A 15,010-nucleotide genomic window follows, 5' to 3' on the forward strand; every position below is an offset into this window, starting at 1 on the left:
ATAGGCAGAACAGTTTGCTGTAGTCTGGGAGTCCCAGGGCAGGAGAGGATGTGATAGCAGCCTTTAGAATGTAGAACCCATCGATGGCCTCCTTGGTCAGACTGAAAGGAATGTCCTTGAGGCAGTCATAAAGGGGCTGCATATGGAGAGAGGCATCTAGGACCCAGGGACGGCAGTAGGATACAAGTCCAAGAAAGGACTGCAGCTGTGTGGGCTTGGTTGGCAGAGGTATGTTCTGGACTGCTGTTTTCCTGTCTTCAGTTAGGTGTTTGGTCTGGTGGGAGATGCAGTGTCCCAGAAACACAACTTTTTCCTTGCAGAACTGTAGCTTGTCTTTAGATGCCTTGCATCCATTGTTGGCCAGGAACTGTAGAAAAGAAATGGACTTGGTCTGTTTCTTGCTGTGAGGATATGGTTGGAGGGTGAACGGTTTCTACCTTTTCCTCCTTAATCCTTCCTTCCTCATCTTCATCCTCATCCCCATTTGTGTATATGCCAGATGCAACCGGAGCTAAAATGGCCGCTCGGTGTGGTGTGCCCTTACTTAAAATAGCTGTTGGTGTAGGTGTGGCCTGACGCAGCATCCCTTAAAATATTATTGTCTCGCAAGAGTCCTTTCTTGCTAGACAACATACGTTTCCATTCTGTCTCATCAAGCCTTCCCCCTCGGGTTGTAGATCCCGTAAGTTTCAGGAGGAGCTTTGCATTTTTAACATACTGTTTGCCTTCTCTTTCTGCCATTATCTCTCGTGCAGAGAACTGACTGGTTTTAGACTTGCTAATACCCATGTTAGTTTAAGTTCAAACTACCATACTTCCTGTCTTGCCAAAACTTCATATACCTCTGGACTACCGTAATTGTGGATACACCTGAAGGGTGATGTGTGCGTAGGGTGATACAACCTGCTAGACTCAATGTGGTGTAGTGTGGTGCACCCTCTGGACTAGGAACAGATATCTTAGCGTGAATGTTCAGTCTAAGCACATTGAGTTCAGGAAATTCAGCTGAAAAGGCAGTATAACCAGTGTTGAATCTGCGGACGGGTGTGTCTAGTACTTTAATAATGCGCCAACCCTCTTGTGAGATACTGAGTATTAGGGTTAGTACACAGTGAGAGCAAAGACATGAGACTACTGTGGGTAGTAATGCAATAGTTAAGGCTTTCCCCTTGCCGTCACTGGTCTTGTCGCCAAAACAACTAGGGCTGAACTTTGTCACTTCAGCTGCGATGAGCAGTAATATGGTTAATAATTAACTTTGGTTAATGCAGTTTGATATTACGGTGGAGGGGTATAGCAATGCCACAATCCTTTGTTCTAGTGTCACATATGTGTGTATGCCGTGTCAGTCACGTCACCAGACCCCAGGTTCGTACTATGGGGGGAATGGCCGGACGTGAGCACCTGTAAAAGTTTAACTCATCGACCGTCTAAGGTCGGAACCAGGGTGGAAATATAACACCCCCTCCGCACTGTACTATTCTAGCAGCCCTTGTACAGTGTGCGATGGCTTATGCCTAGACACCAGACACACCCAGAATTGGACTGGACAATACACACAGATACAGACAATTAAGGAAGTATGTATCAGACCAGGTTCATAGACTCAGGACTTTCAAATGTGGTCTATTGTCCTTGAGACGACAGCCAACTATCTCGACCCAGGCCCGGACGTGGATACAGAGGTCAGGTAAGATGATATATTTTCTTACCTTGTTCAGAGCTGCAGATTCTTCCCACTGATGATGACGTCCGTTCTGGGGGAGACTTGGTGCGGCTGTGGTCGTCTGGGTATCGTCCTGAGCCCCTTGTTGGTAGCGCCAGCTGTGAATACTGTCACACAAAGGTGTGACCCCTCTTAATTGTCTGTGGCCAAATTGGGTCTCTGAAAGAGATGATACGTGCACGGAGGAAAGATCACACAATACACAGTAGATCATGTATTAAATGCTTCTCGCCTAATTTATTCGTTAGCAGAATGCCTCCTTTTATAGGAGAAATCGGGCAGTCTCATTACATCATGGATTTTTCTAACATAACAATTATCACAAGTTACTTTTGATTGATTATTTTGTTTGTTGATTATTCTGTACCGTTATCACCCTAATGACCCGTTCTAGGTCAGGTTGGCATCTGTCTATGCACGTATTCTCCTGGTCTTCAGTCTATTGGGAATTGGTCTCCCTACATACAGGTGCATTTACTCTTGATAAGACTAGGGGAATTACAAAGTCCATCTAGACATTGGCATATCTTGGCACATCCTGGGATGGAATAATAAACAGAATAAACAGAATTACGTATTATAACAGTGAATTAGAAAACCTTAAAGTGATATGAATCTAATATTAAGCAAAACGTCCATATAAGTTTGATTCCAGTATATCTTCATATGCCATACATTCTCTCCTTAACAGATGTATGGAGGAGACAGGTCGTGGATGGCTTTGTATGTCATGGTTAGGCTTTTGTACTGGAGTCTCTGGGCAATGAGGAGCCAGTGAAGGGATTGACAGAGGGAAAAGCTGGGGAATAGCGGGGGGACAGGTGGATTAGTCGGGCAGCAGAGTTTAGAATAGATTGGAAGGGTGCGAGAGTGTTAGAGGGGACGTCACAGAGCAGGAGGTTACAGTAGTAGAGGTGGGAGATGATGAGGGCATGGACTAGGGTTTTTGCAGATTCTTGGTTTAGGAATGTACGGATCCGTGAAATATATGTGTATGTATGTGTATATGTATGTATGTGTATGTACATATGTATGTGTATATGTATGTATGTATATGTATGTATGTATATGTATGTATATATGTATGTATGTACATATGTATGTATATATGTATGTACAGTAAATGTATGTGTATATGTATATATGTATATATGTATGTATACAGTTAGGGCCAGAAATATTTGGACAGTGACACAATTTTCGCGAGTTGGGCTCTGCATGCCACCACATTGGATTTGAAATGAAACCTCTACAACAGAATTCAAGTGCAGATTGTAACGTTTAATTTGAAGGGTTGAACAAAAATATCTGCTAGAAAATGTAGGAATTGTACACATTTCTTTACAAACACTCCACATTTTAGGAGGTCAAAAGTAATTGGACAAATAAACATAACCCAAACAAAATATTTTTATTTTCAATATTTTGTTGCAAATCCTTTGGAGGCAATCGCTGCCTTAAGTCTGGAACCCATGGACATCACCAAACGCTGGGTTTCCTCCTTCTTAATGCTTTGCCAGGCCTTTACAGCCGCAGCCTTCAGGTCTTGCTTGTTTGTGGGTCTTTCCGTCTTAAGTCTGGATTTTAGCAAGTGAAATGCATGCTCAATTGGGTTTAGATCTGGAGATTGACTTGGCCATTGCAGAATGTTCCATTTTTTGGCACTCATGAACTCCTGGGTAGCTTTGGCTGTATGCTTGGGGTCATTGTCCATCTGTACTATGAAGCGCCGTCCAATCAACTTTGCAGCATTTGGCTGAATCTGGGCTGAAAGTATATCCCGGTACACTTCAGAATTCATCCGGCTACTCTTGTCTGCTCTTATGTCATCAATAAACACAAGTGACCCAGTGCCATTGAAAGCCATGCATGCCCATGCCATCACGTTGCCTCTACCATGTTTTACAGAGGATGTGGTGTGCCTTGGATCATGTGCCGTTCCCTTTCTTCTCCAAACTTTTTTCTTCCCATCATTCTGGTACAGGTTGATCTTTGTCTCATCTGTCCATAGAATACTTTTCCAGAACTGAGCTGGCTTCTTGAGGTGTTTTTCTGCAAATTTATCTCTGGCCTGTCTATTTTTGGTATTGATGAATGGTTTGCATCTAGATGTGAACCCTTTGTATTTACTGTCATGGAGTCTTCTCTTTACTGTTGACTTAGAGACAGATACACCTACTTCACTGAGAGTGTTCTGGACTTCAGTTGATGTTGTGAACGGGTTCTTCTTCACCAAATTAAGTATGCGGCGATCATCCACCACTGTTGTCATCCGTGGACGCCCAGGCCTTTTTGAGTTCCCAAGCTCACCAGTCAATTCCTTTTTTCTCAGAATGTACCCAACTGTTGATTTTGCTACTCCAAGCATGTCTGCTATCTCTCTGATGGATTTTTTCTTTTTTTTCAGCCTCAGGATGTTCTGCTTCACCTCAATTGAGAGTTCCTTTGACCGCATGTTGTCTGCTCACAGCAACAGCTTCCAAATGCAAAACCACACACCTGGAATCCACCCCTGACCTTTTAACTACTTCATTGATTACAGGTTAACGAGGGAGACGCCTTCAGAGTTAATTGCAGCCCTTAGAGTCCATTGTCCAATTACTTTTGGTCCCTTGAAAAAGAGGACGTTATGCATTACAGAGCTATGATTCCTAAACCCTTTCTCCGATTTGGATGTGGAAACTATCATATTGCAGCTGGGAGTGTGCACTTTCAGCCCATATTATATATATAATTGTATTTCTGAACATGTTTTTGTAAACAGCTAAAATAACAAAACTTGTGTCACTGTCCAAATATTTCTGGCCCTAACTGTATATGTATGTATATGTATGTATGTGTATATGTATGTATATGTGTATATGTATGTATGTGTATATGTATATATGTATGTATGTATGTATGTGTATATATGTATGTGTATGTATGTGTATATATGTATATATGTATGTATATATATATATATATGTATATGTATGTGTATATATGTATGTGTATGTATGTGTGTATATATGTATATATGTATATATATATATGTATGTATATATGTGTATGTATGTGTATATATGTGTATGTATGTGTATATATGTATGTGTATGTATGTATGTGTATATATGTATGTGTGTGCATGTATATGTATATATATATATGTGTGTGTATGTATATATATGTATGTGTATATATATATATATATATATATATATATATATATCTGTATGTGTATACACTGCTCAAAAAAATAAAGGGAACACTAAAATCCCACATCCTAGATATCACTGAATGAAATATTCCAGTTGTAAATCTTTATTCATTACATAGTGGAATGTGTTGAGAACAATAAAGACTAAAAATGATCAACGTAAATCACAACTAATATCCCGCGGATGTCTGGAGTTGGAATGATGCTCAAATTCAAAGTGGAAAATGAAGATACAGGCTGATCCAACTTCAGAGGAAATGCTTCAAGACAAGGAAATGATGCTCAGTAGTGTGTTTTGCCTCCATGTGCTTGTATGATCTCTCTACAATGCCCGAGCATGCTCCTCATGAGGAGTCAGATGGTCTCCTTAGGGATATCCTCCCAGACCTGCACTAAAGCATCCGCCAACTCCTGGACAGTCTGTGTTGCAACGTGTGAGGTTGGTGGATGGTGCGAGACATGATGTCCCAGATGTGTTCAATGGGATTCTGGTCTAGGGAATGGTCAGGCCAGTCCATAGCTTCAATGCCTTCATCTTGCAGGAACTGCTGACACACTTCAGCCACATGAGGTCTGGCATTGTCCTGCATTAGGAGTAACCAAGGGCCAACCGCGCCAGCATATGGTCTCACAAGGGGTCTGAGGATCTCATCTCGGTTCCTAATGGCAGTCAGACTACCCTCTGGCAAGCACATGGAGGGCTGTGCGGCCTTCCAAAGAAATGCCACCCCACACCATTACTGACCCATTGCCAAACCGGTCATGCTGAAGGATGTTGCAGGCAGAAGATTGCTCTCCATGGCATCTCCAGACTCTGTCACGTGCTCTGTGTTAACCTGCTTTCATCTGTGAAGAGCACAGGGCACCAGTGGCGAATTTGCCAATCCTGATGTTCTGTGGAAAATGCCAAACGTCCTGCACGGTGTTGGGCTGTGAGCACAACCCCATCTGTGGACTTCGGGCACTCACACCATCCTCACGGAGTCAGATTCTAACTATTTGTGCGAACACATGCACATTTGTGGCCTGCCGGAGGTCATTTTGCAGGGCTCTGGCAGTGCTCCTCCTGTTCCTCCTTGCACAAAGGCTGAGATAGTGGTCCAGCTACTGGATTGTTACCCTCCTACGGCCCCCTCCACATCTCCTGGTGTACTGGCCTGTCTCCTGGTGGCTCCTCCAGCCTCTGGGCACTACCCTGACAGACACAGCAAAAGTTCTTGCTACAGCTCACATTGATGTGCCATCCTGGATGAGCTGCACTACCTGAGCCACTTGTGTGGGGTATAGAGTCCGTCTCATGCTACCACAAGTGTGAAAGCACAACCAACATTCAAAAGTGACCAAAACATCAGCCAGAAAGCATTGGCACTGAGATGTGGTCTGTGGTCCCCTCCTGCAGAACCACTCCTTTATTGAGGGTGTCTTGATAATTGCCAATAATTTTCATCTGTTGTCTATTCCATTTGCACAACAGCATGTGAAATTGATAGGCAGTGTTGCTTCCTAAGTGGACAGTTTGATTCCACAGAAGTTTGATTTACTTGGAGTTATATTCTGTTGTTTAAGTGTTCCCTTTATTTTTTTGTGCAGTGTATATGCAACCCCTGGCAAAAATTATGGAATCGCCGGCCTTGGAGGATGTTCATTCAGTTGTTGAATTATGTAGAAAAAAAGCAGATCACAGACATGGCACAAAACTACAGTCATTTCCAATGACAACTTTCTGGCTTTAATAAACACTAACAAAAATCAAGAACAAAAAATGTTGTAGTCAGTAATTGTTACTTTTTTAGAACAAGCAGAGGGAAAAAAATTATGGACTCAATTATGTGGGAAAAAATTATGGAATCATTATCTAAATTTTAATTCCCAAAACTAACACCTGCATCAAATTATATCTGCTCGTTATTCTGCATCTAAAAAGAAGTGATCACACCTTGGAGAGCTGGTGCACCAAGTGGACTAGCATGAATCATGGCTCCAACACGAGAGATGTCAATTGAAACAAAGGAGAGGATTATCAAACTCTTAAAAGAGGGTAAATCATCACGCAACGTTGCAAAAGATGTTGGTTGTTCACAGTCAGCTGTGTCTAAAATCTGGACCAAATACAAACAACATGGGAAGGTTGTTAAAGGCAAACATACTGGTAGACCAAGGAAGACATCAAAGCGTCAAGACTAGAAACTTAAAGCAATATGTCTCCAAAACAGGAAATGCACAACAAAGCAAATGAGGAACGAATGGGTGGAAACTGGAGCCAACGTCTGTGACCGAACTGTAAGAAACCGCCTAAAGGCCTATGGGCAGCACAGTGGCGCAGTGGTTAGCACAGCAGCCTTGCAGCGCTGGAGTCCTGGGTTCAAGCCCCACTAAGGACAACATCTGCAAAGAGTTTGTATGTTCTCTCCGTGTTTGCGTGGGTTTCCTCCCACATTCCAAAGACATACTGACAGGGAATTTAGATTGTGAGCCCCAATGGGGACAGCAATGATAATGTGTGTAAAGCGCTGCGGAATATGTTAGCGCTATATAAAATAAAGATTGTAAAGGAAATGGGATTTACATACAGAAAAGCTAAACGAAAGCCATCATTAACACCTAAACAGAAAAAAACAAGGTTACAATGGGCTAAGGAAAAGCAATCGTGGACTGTGGATGACTGGATGAAAGTCATATTCAGTGATGAATAGCAAATCTGCATTGGGCAAGGTGATGTGTTATGTCTGCTAATGAAAGGTGTAATGAAGGCAATCCAGAGACACAGTGTGCCTAGCGATCCGAGCGCACACAGTGATCTGACAAATACCAAAAAACAAAAGAACGAGCTCTGAGACGTGGAAACTCTGTAGACTGCACACCTGATCCTATCCTAAACACAACTAATAGCGGCTGTGGATTGCGCCTAGCAACTACCTATGCAACTCGGCACAGCCTAAGAAACTAGCTAGCCTGAAGATAGAAAAATAGGCCTGACTTGCCCCCAGAGAAATACCCCAAAGGAAAAGGCAGCCCCCCACATATAATGACTGTGAGTAAGATGAAAAGACAAAACGTAGGGATGAAATAGATTCAGCAAAGTGGGGCCCGATAATCTTAGACAGAGCGAGGATAGTAAAGCGAACTTTGCAGTCTACAAAAAACCCTAAAGCAAAAACCACGCAAAGGGGGCAAAAAAGACCCACCGTGCCGAACTAACGGCACGGCGGTACACCCTTTGCTTCTCAGAGCTACCAGCAAAACAAAAGACAAGCTGGACAGATAAAAAGCAACAAAATAGCAAAAAAACACTTAGCTATACAGAGCAGCAGGTCACAGGAACAATCAGGAGAAGCTCAGATCCAACACTGGAACATTGACAAGGAGCAGGGATAGCAGCATCAGGCGGAGTTAAGTAACGAAGCAGTTAACGAGCTCACCAGAACACCTGAGGAAGGAAGCTCAAAAGCTGCAGTACCACTTGTGACCACAGGAGTGAATTCAGCCACAGAATTCACAACAGTACCCCCCCCCCTTGAGGAGGGGTCACCGAACCCTCACCAGAGCCCCCAGGCCGACCAGGATGAGCCGCATGAAAGGCACGAACAAGATCGGGAGCATGAACATCAGAGGCAAAAACCCAGGAATTATCTTCCTGAGCATAACCCTTCCATTTAACCAGATACTGGAGTTTCCGTCTAGAAACACGAGAATCCAAAATCTTCTCCACAATATACTCCAATTCCCCCTCCACCAAAACCGGGGCAGGAGGCTCAACAGATGGAACCATAGGTGCCACGTATCTCCGCAACAACGACCTATGGAATACATTATGTATGGAAAAGGAGTCTGGGAGGGTCAAACGAAAAGACACAGGATTGAGAACCTCAGAAATCCTATACGGACCAATAAAACGAGGTTTAAATTTAGGAGAGGAAACCTTCATAGGAATATGACGAGAAGATAACCAAACCAGATCCCCAACACGAAGTCGGGGACCCACACGGCGTCTGCGATTAGCGAAAAGTTGAGCCTTCTCCTGGGACAAGGTCAAATTGTCCACTACCTGAGTCCAGAACTGCTGCAACCTGTCCACCACAGAATCCACACCAGGACAGTCCAAAAACTCAACCTGTCCTGAAGAGAAACGAGGATGGAACCCAGAATTGCAAAAAAATGGAGAAACCAAGGTAGCCGAGCTGGCCCGATTATTAAGGGCGAACTCAGCCAACGGCAAAAAGGACACCCAATCATCCTGGTCAGCAGAAACAAAACATCTCAGATATGTTTCCAAGGTCTGATTGGTTCGTTCGGTCTGGCCATTAGTCTGAGGATGGAAAGCCGAGGAAAAGGACAGGTCAATGCCCATCCTACCACAAAAGGCTCGCCAAAACCTTGAAACAAACTGGGAACCTCTGTCAGAAACAATATTCTCAGGAATGCCATGCAACCGAACCACATGCTGAAAGAACAAAGGCACCAAATCAGAGGAGGAAGGCAATTTAGCCAAGGGCACCAGATGGACCATTTTAGAAAAGCGATCACAGACCACCCAAATGACTGACATCTTTTGAGAAACGGGAAGGTCAGAAATGAAATCCATCGAAATATGTGTCCAAGGCCTCTTTGGGACCGGCAAGGGCAAAAGCAACCCACTGGTACGAGAACAGCAGGGCTTAGCCCTAGCACAAATCCCACAGGACTGCACAAAAGTACGTACATCCCGTGACAGAGATGGCCACCAGAAGGATCTAGCCACTAACTCTCTGGTACCAAAGATTCCAGGATGACCAGCCAACACCGAACAATGAAGTTCAGAGATAAGTTTATTAGTCCACCTATCAGGGACGAACAGTTTCTCCGCTGGACAACGATCAGGTTTATTCGCCTGAAATTTTTGCAGCACCCGCCGCAAATCAGGGGAGATGGCAGACACAATGACTCCTTCCTTGAGGATACCCGCTGGCTCAGATAAACCCGGAGAGTCGGGCACAAAACTCCTAGACAGAGCATCCACCTTCACATTTTTAGAGCCCGGAAGGTACGAAATCACAAAGTCGAAGCGGGCAAAAAATAACGACCAACGGGCCTGTCTAGGATTCAAGCGCTTGGCAGACTCGAGATAAGTCAAGTTCTTATGATCAGTCAATACCACCACGCGATGCTTGGCTCCTTCAAGCCAATGGCGCCATTCCTCGAATGCCCACTTCATGGCCAGCAACTCTCGGTTGCCCACATCATAATTACGCTCAGCGGGCGAAAACTTCCTGGAAAAGAAAGCACATGGTTTCATCACTGAGCAATCAGAACCTCTCTGTGACAAAACCGCCCCTGCTCCAATCTCAGAAGCATCAACCTCGACCTGGAACGGAAGAGAAACATCTGGCTGACACAACACAGGGGCAGAACAAAAACGACGCTTCAACTCCTGAAAAGCTTCCACAGCAGCAGAAGACCAATTAACCAAATCAGCACTCTTCTTGGTCAAATCGGTCAATGGTTTGGCAATGCTAGAAAAATTACAGATGAAGCGACGATAAAAATTAGCAAAGCCCAGGAACTTTTGCAGACTTTTCAGAGATGTCGGCTGAATCCAATCCTGGATGGCTTGGACCTTAACTGGATCCATCTCGATAGTAGAAGGGGTAAAGATGAACCCCAAAAATGAAACTTTCTGCACACCGAAGAGACACTTTGATCCCTTCACAAACAAAGAATTAGCACGCAGGACCTGAAAAACCATTCTGACCTGCTTCACATGAGACTCCCAATCATCTGAGAAGATCAAAATGTCATCCAAGTAAACAATCAGGAATTTATCCAGATACTCACGAAAGATGTCATGCATAAAAGACTGAAACACAGATGGAGCATTGGCAAGTCCGAACGGCATCACTAGATACTCAAAATGACCCTCGGGCGTATTGAATGCAGTTTTCCATTCATCTCCTTGCCTGATTCTCACCAGATTATACGCACCACGAAGATCTATCTTGGTGAACCAACTAGCCCCCTTAATCCGAGCAAACAAGTCAGATAACAATGGCAAAGGATACTGAAATTTAACAGTGATCTTATTAAGAAGGCGGTAATCAATACACGGTCTCAGCGAACCATCCTTCTTGGCTACAAAGAAGAACCCTGCTCCCAGTGGTGATGATGATGGGCGAATATGTCCCTTCTCCAGGGATTCCTTCACATAACTGCGCATAGCGGCGTGTTCGGGCACGGATAAATTAAATAATCGACCTTTAGGGAATTTACTACCAGGAATCAAATTGATAGCACAATCACAATCCCTATGCGGAGGTAGGGCATCGGACTTGGGCTCTTCAAATACATCCTGATAATCAGACAAGAACTCTGGGACCTCAGAAGGGGTGGATGACGAAATCGACAAAAATGGAACATCACCATGTACCCCCTGACAACCCCAGCTGGACACCGACATGGAATTCCAATCCAATACTGGATTATGGGTTTGTAGCCATGGCAACCCCAACACGACCACATCATGCAGATTATGCAACACCAGAAAGCGAATAACTTCCTGATGTGCAGGAGCCATGCACATGGTCAGCTGGGCCCAGTACTGAGGTTTATTCTTGGCCAAAGGTGTAGCATCAATTCCTCTCAATGGAATAGGACACCGCAAAGGCTCCAAGAAAAACCCACAACGTTTAGCATAATCCAAATCCATCAGATTCAGGGCAGCGCCTGAATCCACAAACGCCATGACAGAAAACGACGACAAAGAGCACATCAGGGTAATGGACAGAAGGAATTTGGACTGTACAGTACCAATGACGGCAGACCTAGCGGACCGCTTAGTGCGCTTAGGACAATCAGAAATAGCATGAGTGGAATCACCACAGTAGAAACACAGCCCATTCAGACGTCTGTATTCTTGCCATTCAACTCTGGTCATAGTCCTATTGCACTGCATAGGCTCAGGTTTAACCTCAGGCAATACCGCCAAATGGTGCACAGATTTACGCTCGCGCAAGCGTCGACCGATCTGAATGGCCAAAGACAAAGACTCATTCAAACCAGCAGGCATAGGAAATCCCACCATGACATCCTTAAGAGCCTCAGAGAGACCCTTTCTGAACAAAGCTGCCAGCGCAGATTCATTCCACTGAGTGAGTACTGACCATTTCCTAAATTTCTGACAATATACTTCTATATCATCCTGACCCTGGCACAAAGCCAGCAAATTTTTCTCAGCCTGATCCACTGAATTAGGCTCATCGTACAGTAATCCGAGCGCCAGGAAAAACGCATCGACACTACTCAATGCAGGGTCTCCTGGCGCAAGAGAAAATGCCCAGTCTTGAGGGTCGCCGCGCAAAAAAGAAATAATAATCAAAACCTGTTGAATAGGATTACCAGAAGAATGAGGTTTCAAGGCCAGAAATAGCTTACAATTATTTTTGAAACTTAGAAACTTAGTCTATCTCCAAAAAACAAATCAGGAATAGGAATTCTTGGTTCTAACATAGATTTCTGATCAATAGTATCTTGAATCTTTTGTACATTTATAACGAGATTATCCATTGAAGAGCACAGACTCTGAATATCCATGTCCACACCTGTGTCCAGAATCACCCAAATGTCTAGGGGAAAAAAAAAAAAGTGAACACAGAGCAGAGAAAAAAAAAAAAATGGTGTCAGAACTTTTTCTTTCCCTCTATTGAGAATCATTAGACGGCTCCTTGTACTGTTATGTCTGCTAATGAAAGGTGTAATGAAGGCAATCCAGAGACACAGTGTGCCTATCGATCCGAGCGCACACAGTGATCTGACAAATACCAAAAAACAAAAGAACGAGCTCTGAGACGTGGAAACTCTGTAGACTGCACACCTGATCCTATCCTAAACACAACTAATAGCGGCTGTGGATTGCGCCTAGCAACTACCTATGCAACTCGGCACAGCCTAAGAAACTAGCTAGCCTGAAGATAGAAAAATAGGCCTGACTTGCTCCCAGAGAAATTCCCCAAAGGAAAAGGCAGCCCCCCACATATAATGACTGTGAGTAAGATGAAAAGACAAAACGTAGGGATGAAATAGATTCAGCAAAGTGGGGCCCGATAATCTTAGACAGAGCGAGGATAGTAAAGCGAACTTTGCAGTCTACAAAAAACCCTAAAGCAAAAACCACGCAAAGGGGGCAAAAAAGACCCACCGTGCCGAACTAACGGCACGGTGGTACACCCTTTGCTTCTCAGAGCTACCAGCAAAACAAAAGACAAGCTGGACAGAAAAAAAGCAACAAAATAGCAAAAAAGCACTTAGCTATACAGAGCAGCAGGTCACAGGAACAATCAGGAGAAGCTCAGATCCAACACTGGAACATTGACAAGGAGCAGGGATAGCAGCATCAGGCGGAGTTAAGTAACGAAGCAGTTAACGAGCTCACCAGAACACCTGAGGAAGGAAGCTCAGAAGCTGCAGTACCACTTGTGACCACAGGAGTGAATTCAGCCACAGAATTCACAACAGTGATAATGCTGGAACTTTTGTTTGGTGCCGGGTCCCGTTGAAGTGCCGCAGAGCACGAAACGATCGTTGTCCGTGGCTGACTCTATCCCTCCCTGCTATCCGTTTGTTTATATGTCCTAATAAAGTGATATTCACCGCAACAGGGTAAGTGCGTGCCTACTTTTTCTATTTTGCCATTGGATTCCTTGAAAAAAGACCCATAAGGTCAATGTCATGGCCTGCAAATAGTCCGTATCTCAATCCAATTGAAAATCTTTGGTGGAAGTTGAAGAAAATGGTCCATGACAAGAATCCAACCTGCAAAGCTAATCTGGCAACATCAATCAGAGAAAGTTGGAGGCAGATTGATGAAGAGTCCTGTGTGACAATCATTAAGTCCAGGCCTCAGAGACGGCAAGCTGTAACAAAATCCAGAGGTGGTGCAACAAAATACTAGTGATGTGTTGGAGGGTTTTTTTGTTTGTTTTTCATGATTCTATAATTTTTTCCCTCTGCTTGTTCTTAAATAGTAAGGCTAGGGTCACATTGCGTTAGCAGCAGCCTGTTCAGCACATACGCTAACGGGCTGCTGCTAGCGCAAGTGCCTGCACTACATCACGCTAGCGCAGATGGAGCTTCTGCTAGCTCCATCTGCGCTAGCAGTGACGGACCCGGAAATGCTGCAGCCAGTGTCTCGGGTCCGTCACTCAAATGACGGCACATTGCTAGCGCACGCCCAATGTGGGCGTGCGCTAGCGATGCGTTCGCCATTTCTAGCAATGGTGGCGTTAATGGACTACGTTACACTGCGTTATGCAGCGGTGTAACGTAGTCCGTTAAACGGACACCCGAAATGCAATGTGACCCCAGCCTAACCAATACTGACTACAACATTTTTTTGTTCTTGATTTCTTTTAGTGTTTATTAAATCCAGAAAGTTGCCATTTGAAATGACTGTAGTTTTGTGCCATGTCTGTGATCTGCTTTATTTCTATAAAGTTAAACAGCTGAATGAACATTCTCCAAGGCCGGCGATTTCATAGTTTTTGCCAGGAGTTATATATACAGTTGTGGCCAAAAGTATTGACACCCCTGCAATTCTGTCAGATAATACTCAGTTTCTTCCTGAAAATGATTGCAAACACAAATTCTTTGGCATTATTATCTTCATTTAATTGGTCTTAAATGAAAAAACACAAAAAGAATTGTCCTAAAGCCAAATTGGATATAATTTCACACCAAACATAAAAAAGGGGGTGGACGAAAGTATTGGCACTTTTCATGTGATGCTTCTCTAATTTTTGTAATTAACAGCACCTGTAACTTACCTGTGGCACCTAACAGGTGTTGGCAATAACTAAATCACACTTTCAGGCAGTTGACATGGATTAAAGTTGACTCAACCTCTGTCCTGTGTCCTTGTGTATACTACATTGAGCATGGAGAAAAGAAAGAAGACCAAAGAACTGTCTGAGGACTTGAGAAACCAAATTGTGAGGAAGCATGAGCAATTTCAAGGCTACAAGTCCATCTCCAAAGACCTGAATGTTCCTGTGTCTACCGTGCACAGTGTCATCAAGAAGTTTAAACCCCATGGCACTGTGGCTAACCTCCCTAGATGT

General features: G+C 43.9%; 1 protein-coding gene across 2 annotated transcripts in view; it reads left to right on the plus strand.

Annotated features, from left to right (window-relative positions):
* The window catches only part of LOC138662864 (zinc finger protein 665-like), a 108,286-nt gene that overhangs the window by 44,086 nt on the left and 49,190 nt on the right, over nt 1–15,010 (plus strand). The window contains exon 1 of one of the 2 annotated variants that reach the window (XM_069748846.1): nt 1,268–1,690. The exons of the other annotated variant lie outside the window; for it this stretch is intronic. The gene's annotated coding sequence lies outside the window, so the exon portion shown is untranslated. Of the gene's footprint in view, nt 1–1,267; nt 1,691–15,010 lie in introns of those variants that run through there. 2 annotated transcript variants of the gene reach the window in all.

Source organism: Ranitomeya imitator, chromosome 2 (genome assembly GCF_032444005.1).
Source record: "Ranitomeya imitator isolate aRanImi1 chromosome 2, aRanImi1.pri, whole genome shotgun sequence".
Taxonomy (NCBI): Eukaryota; Metazoa; Chordata; class Amphibia; order Anura; family Dendrobatidae; genus Ranitomeya; species Ranitomeya imitator.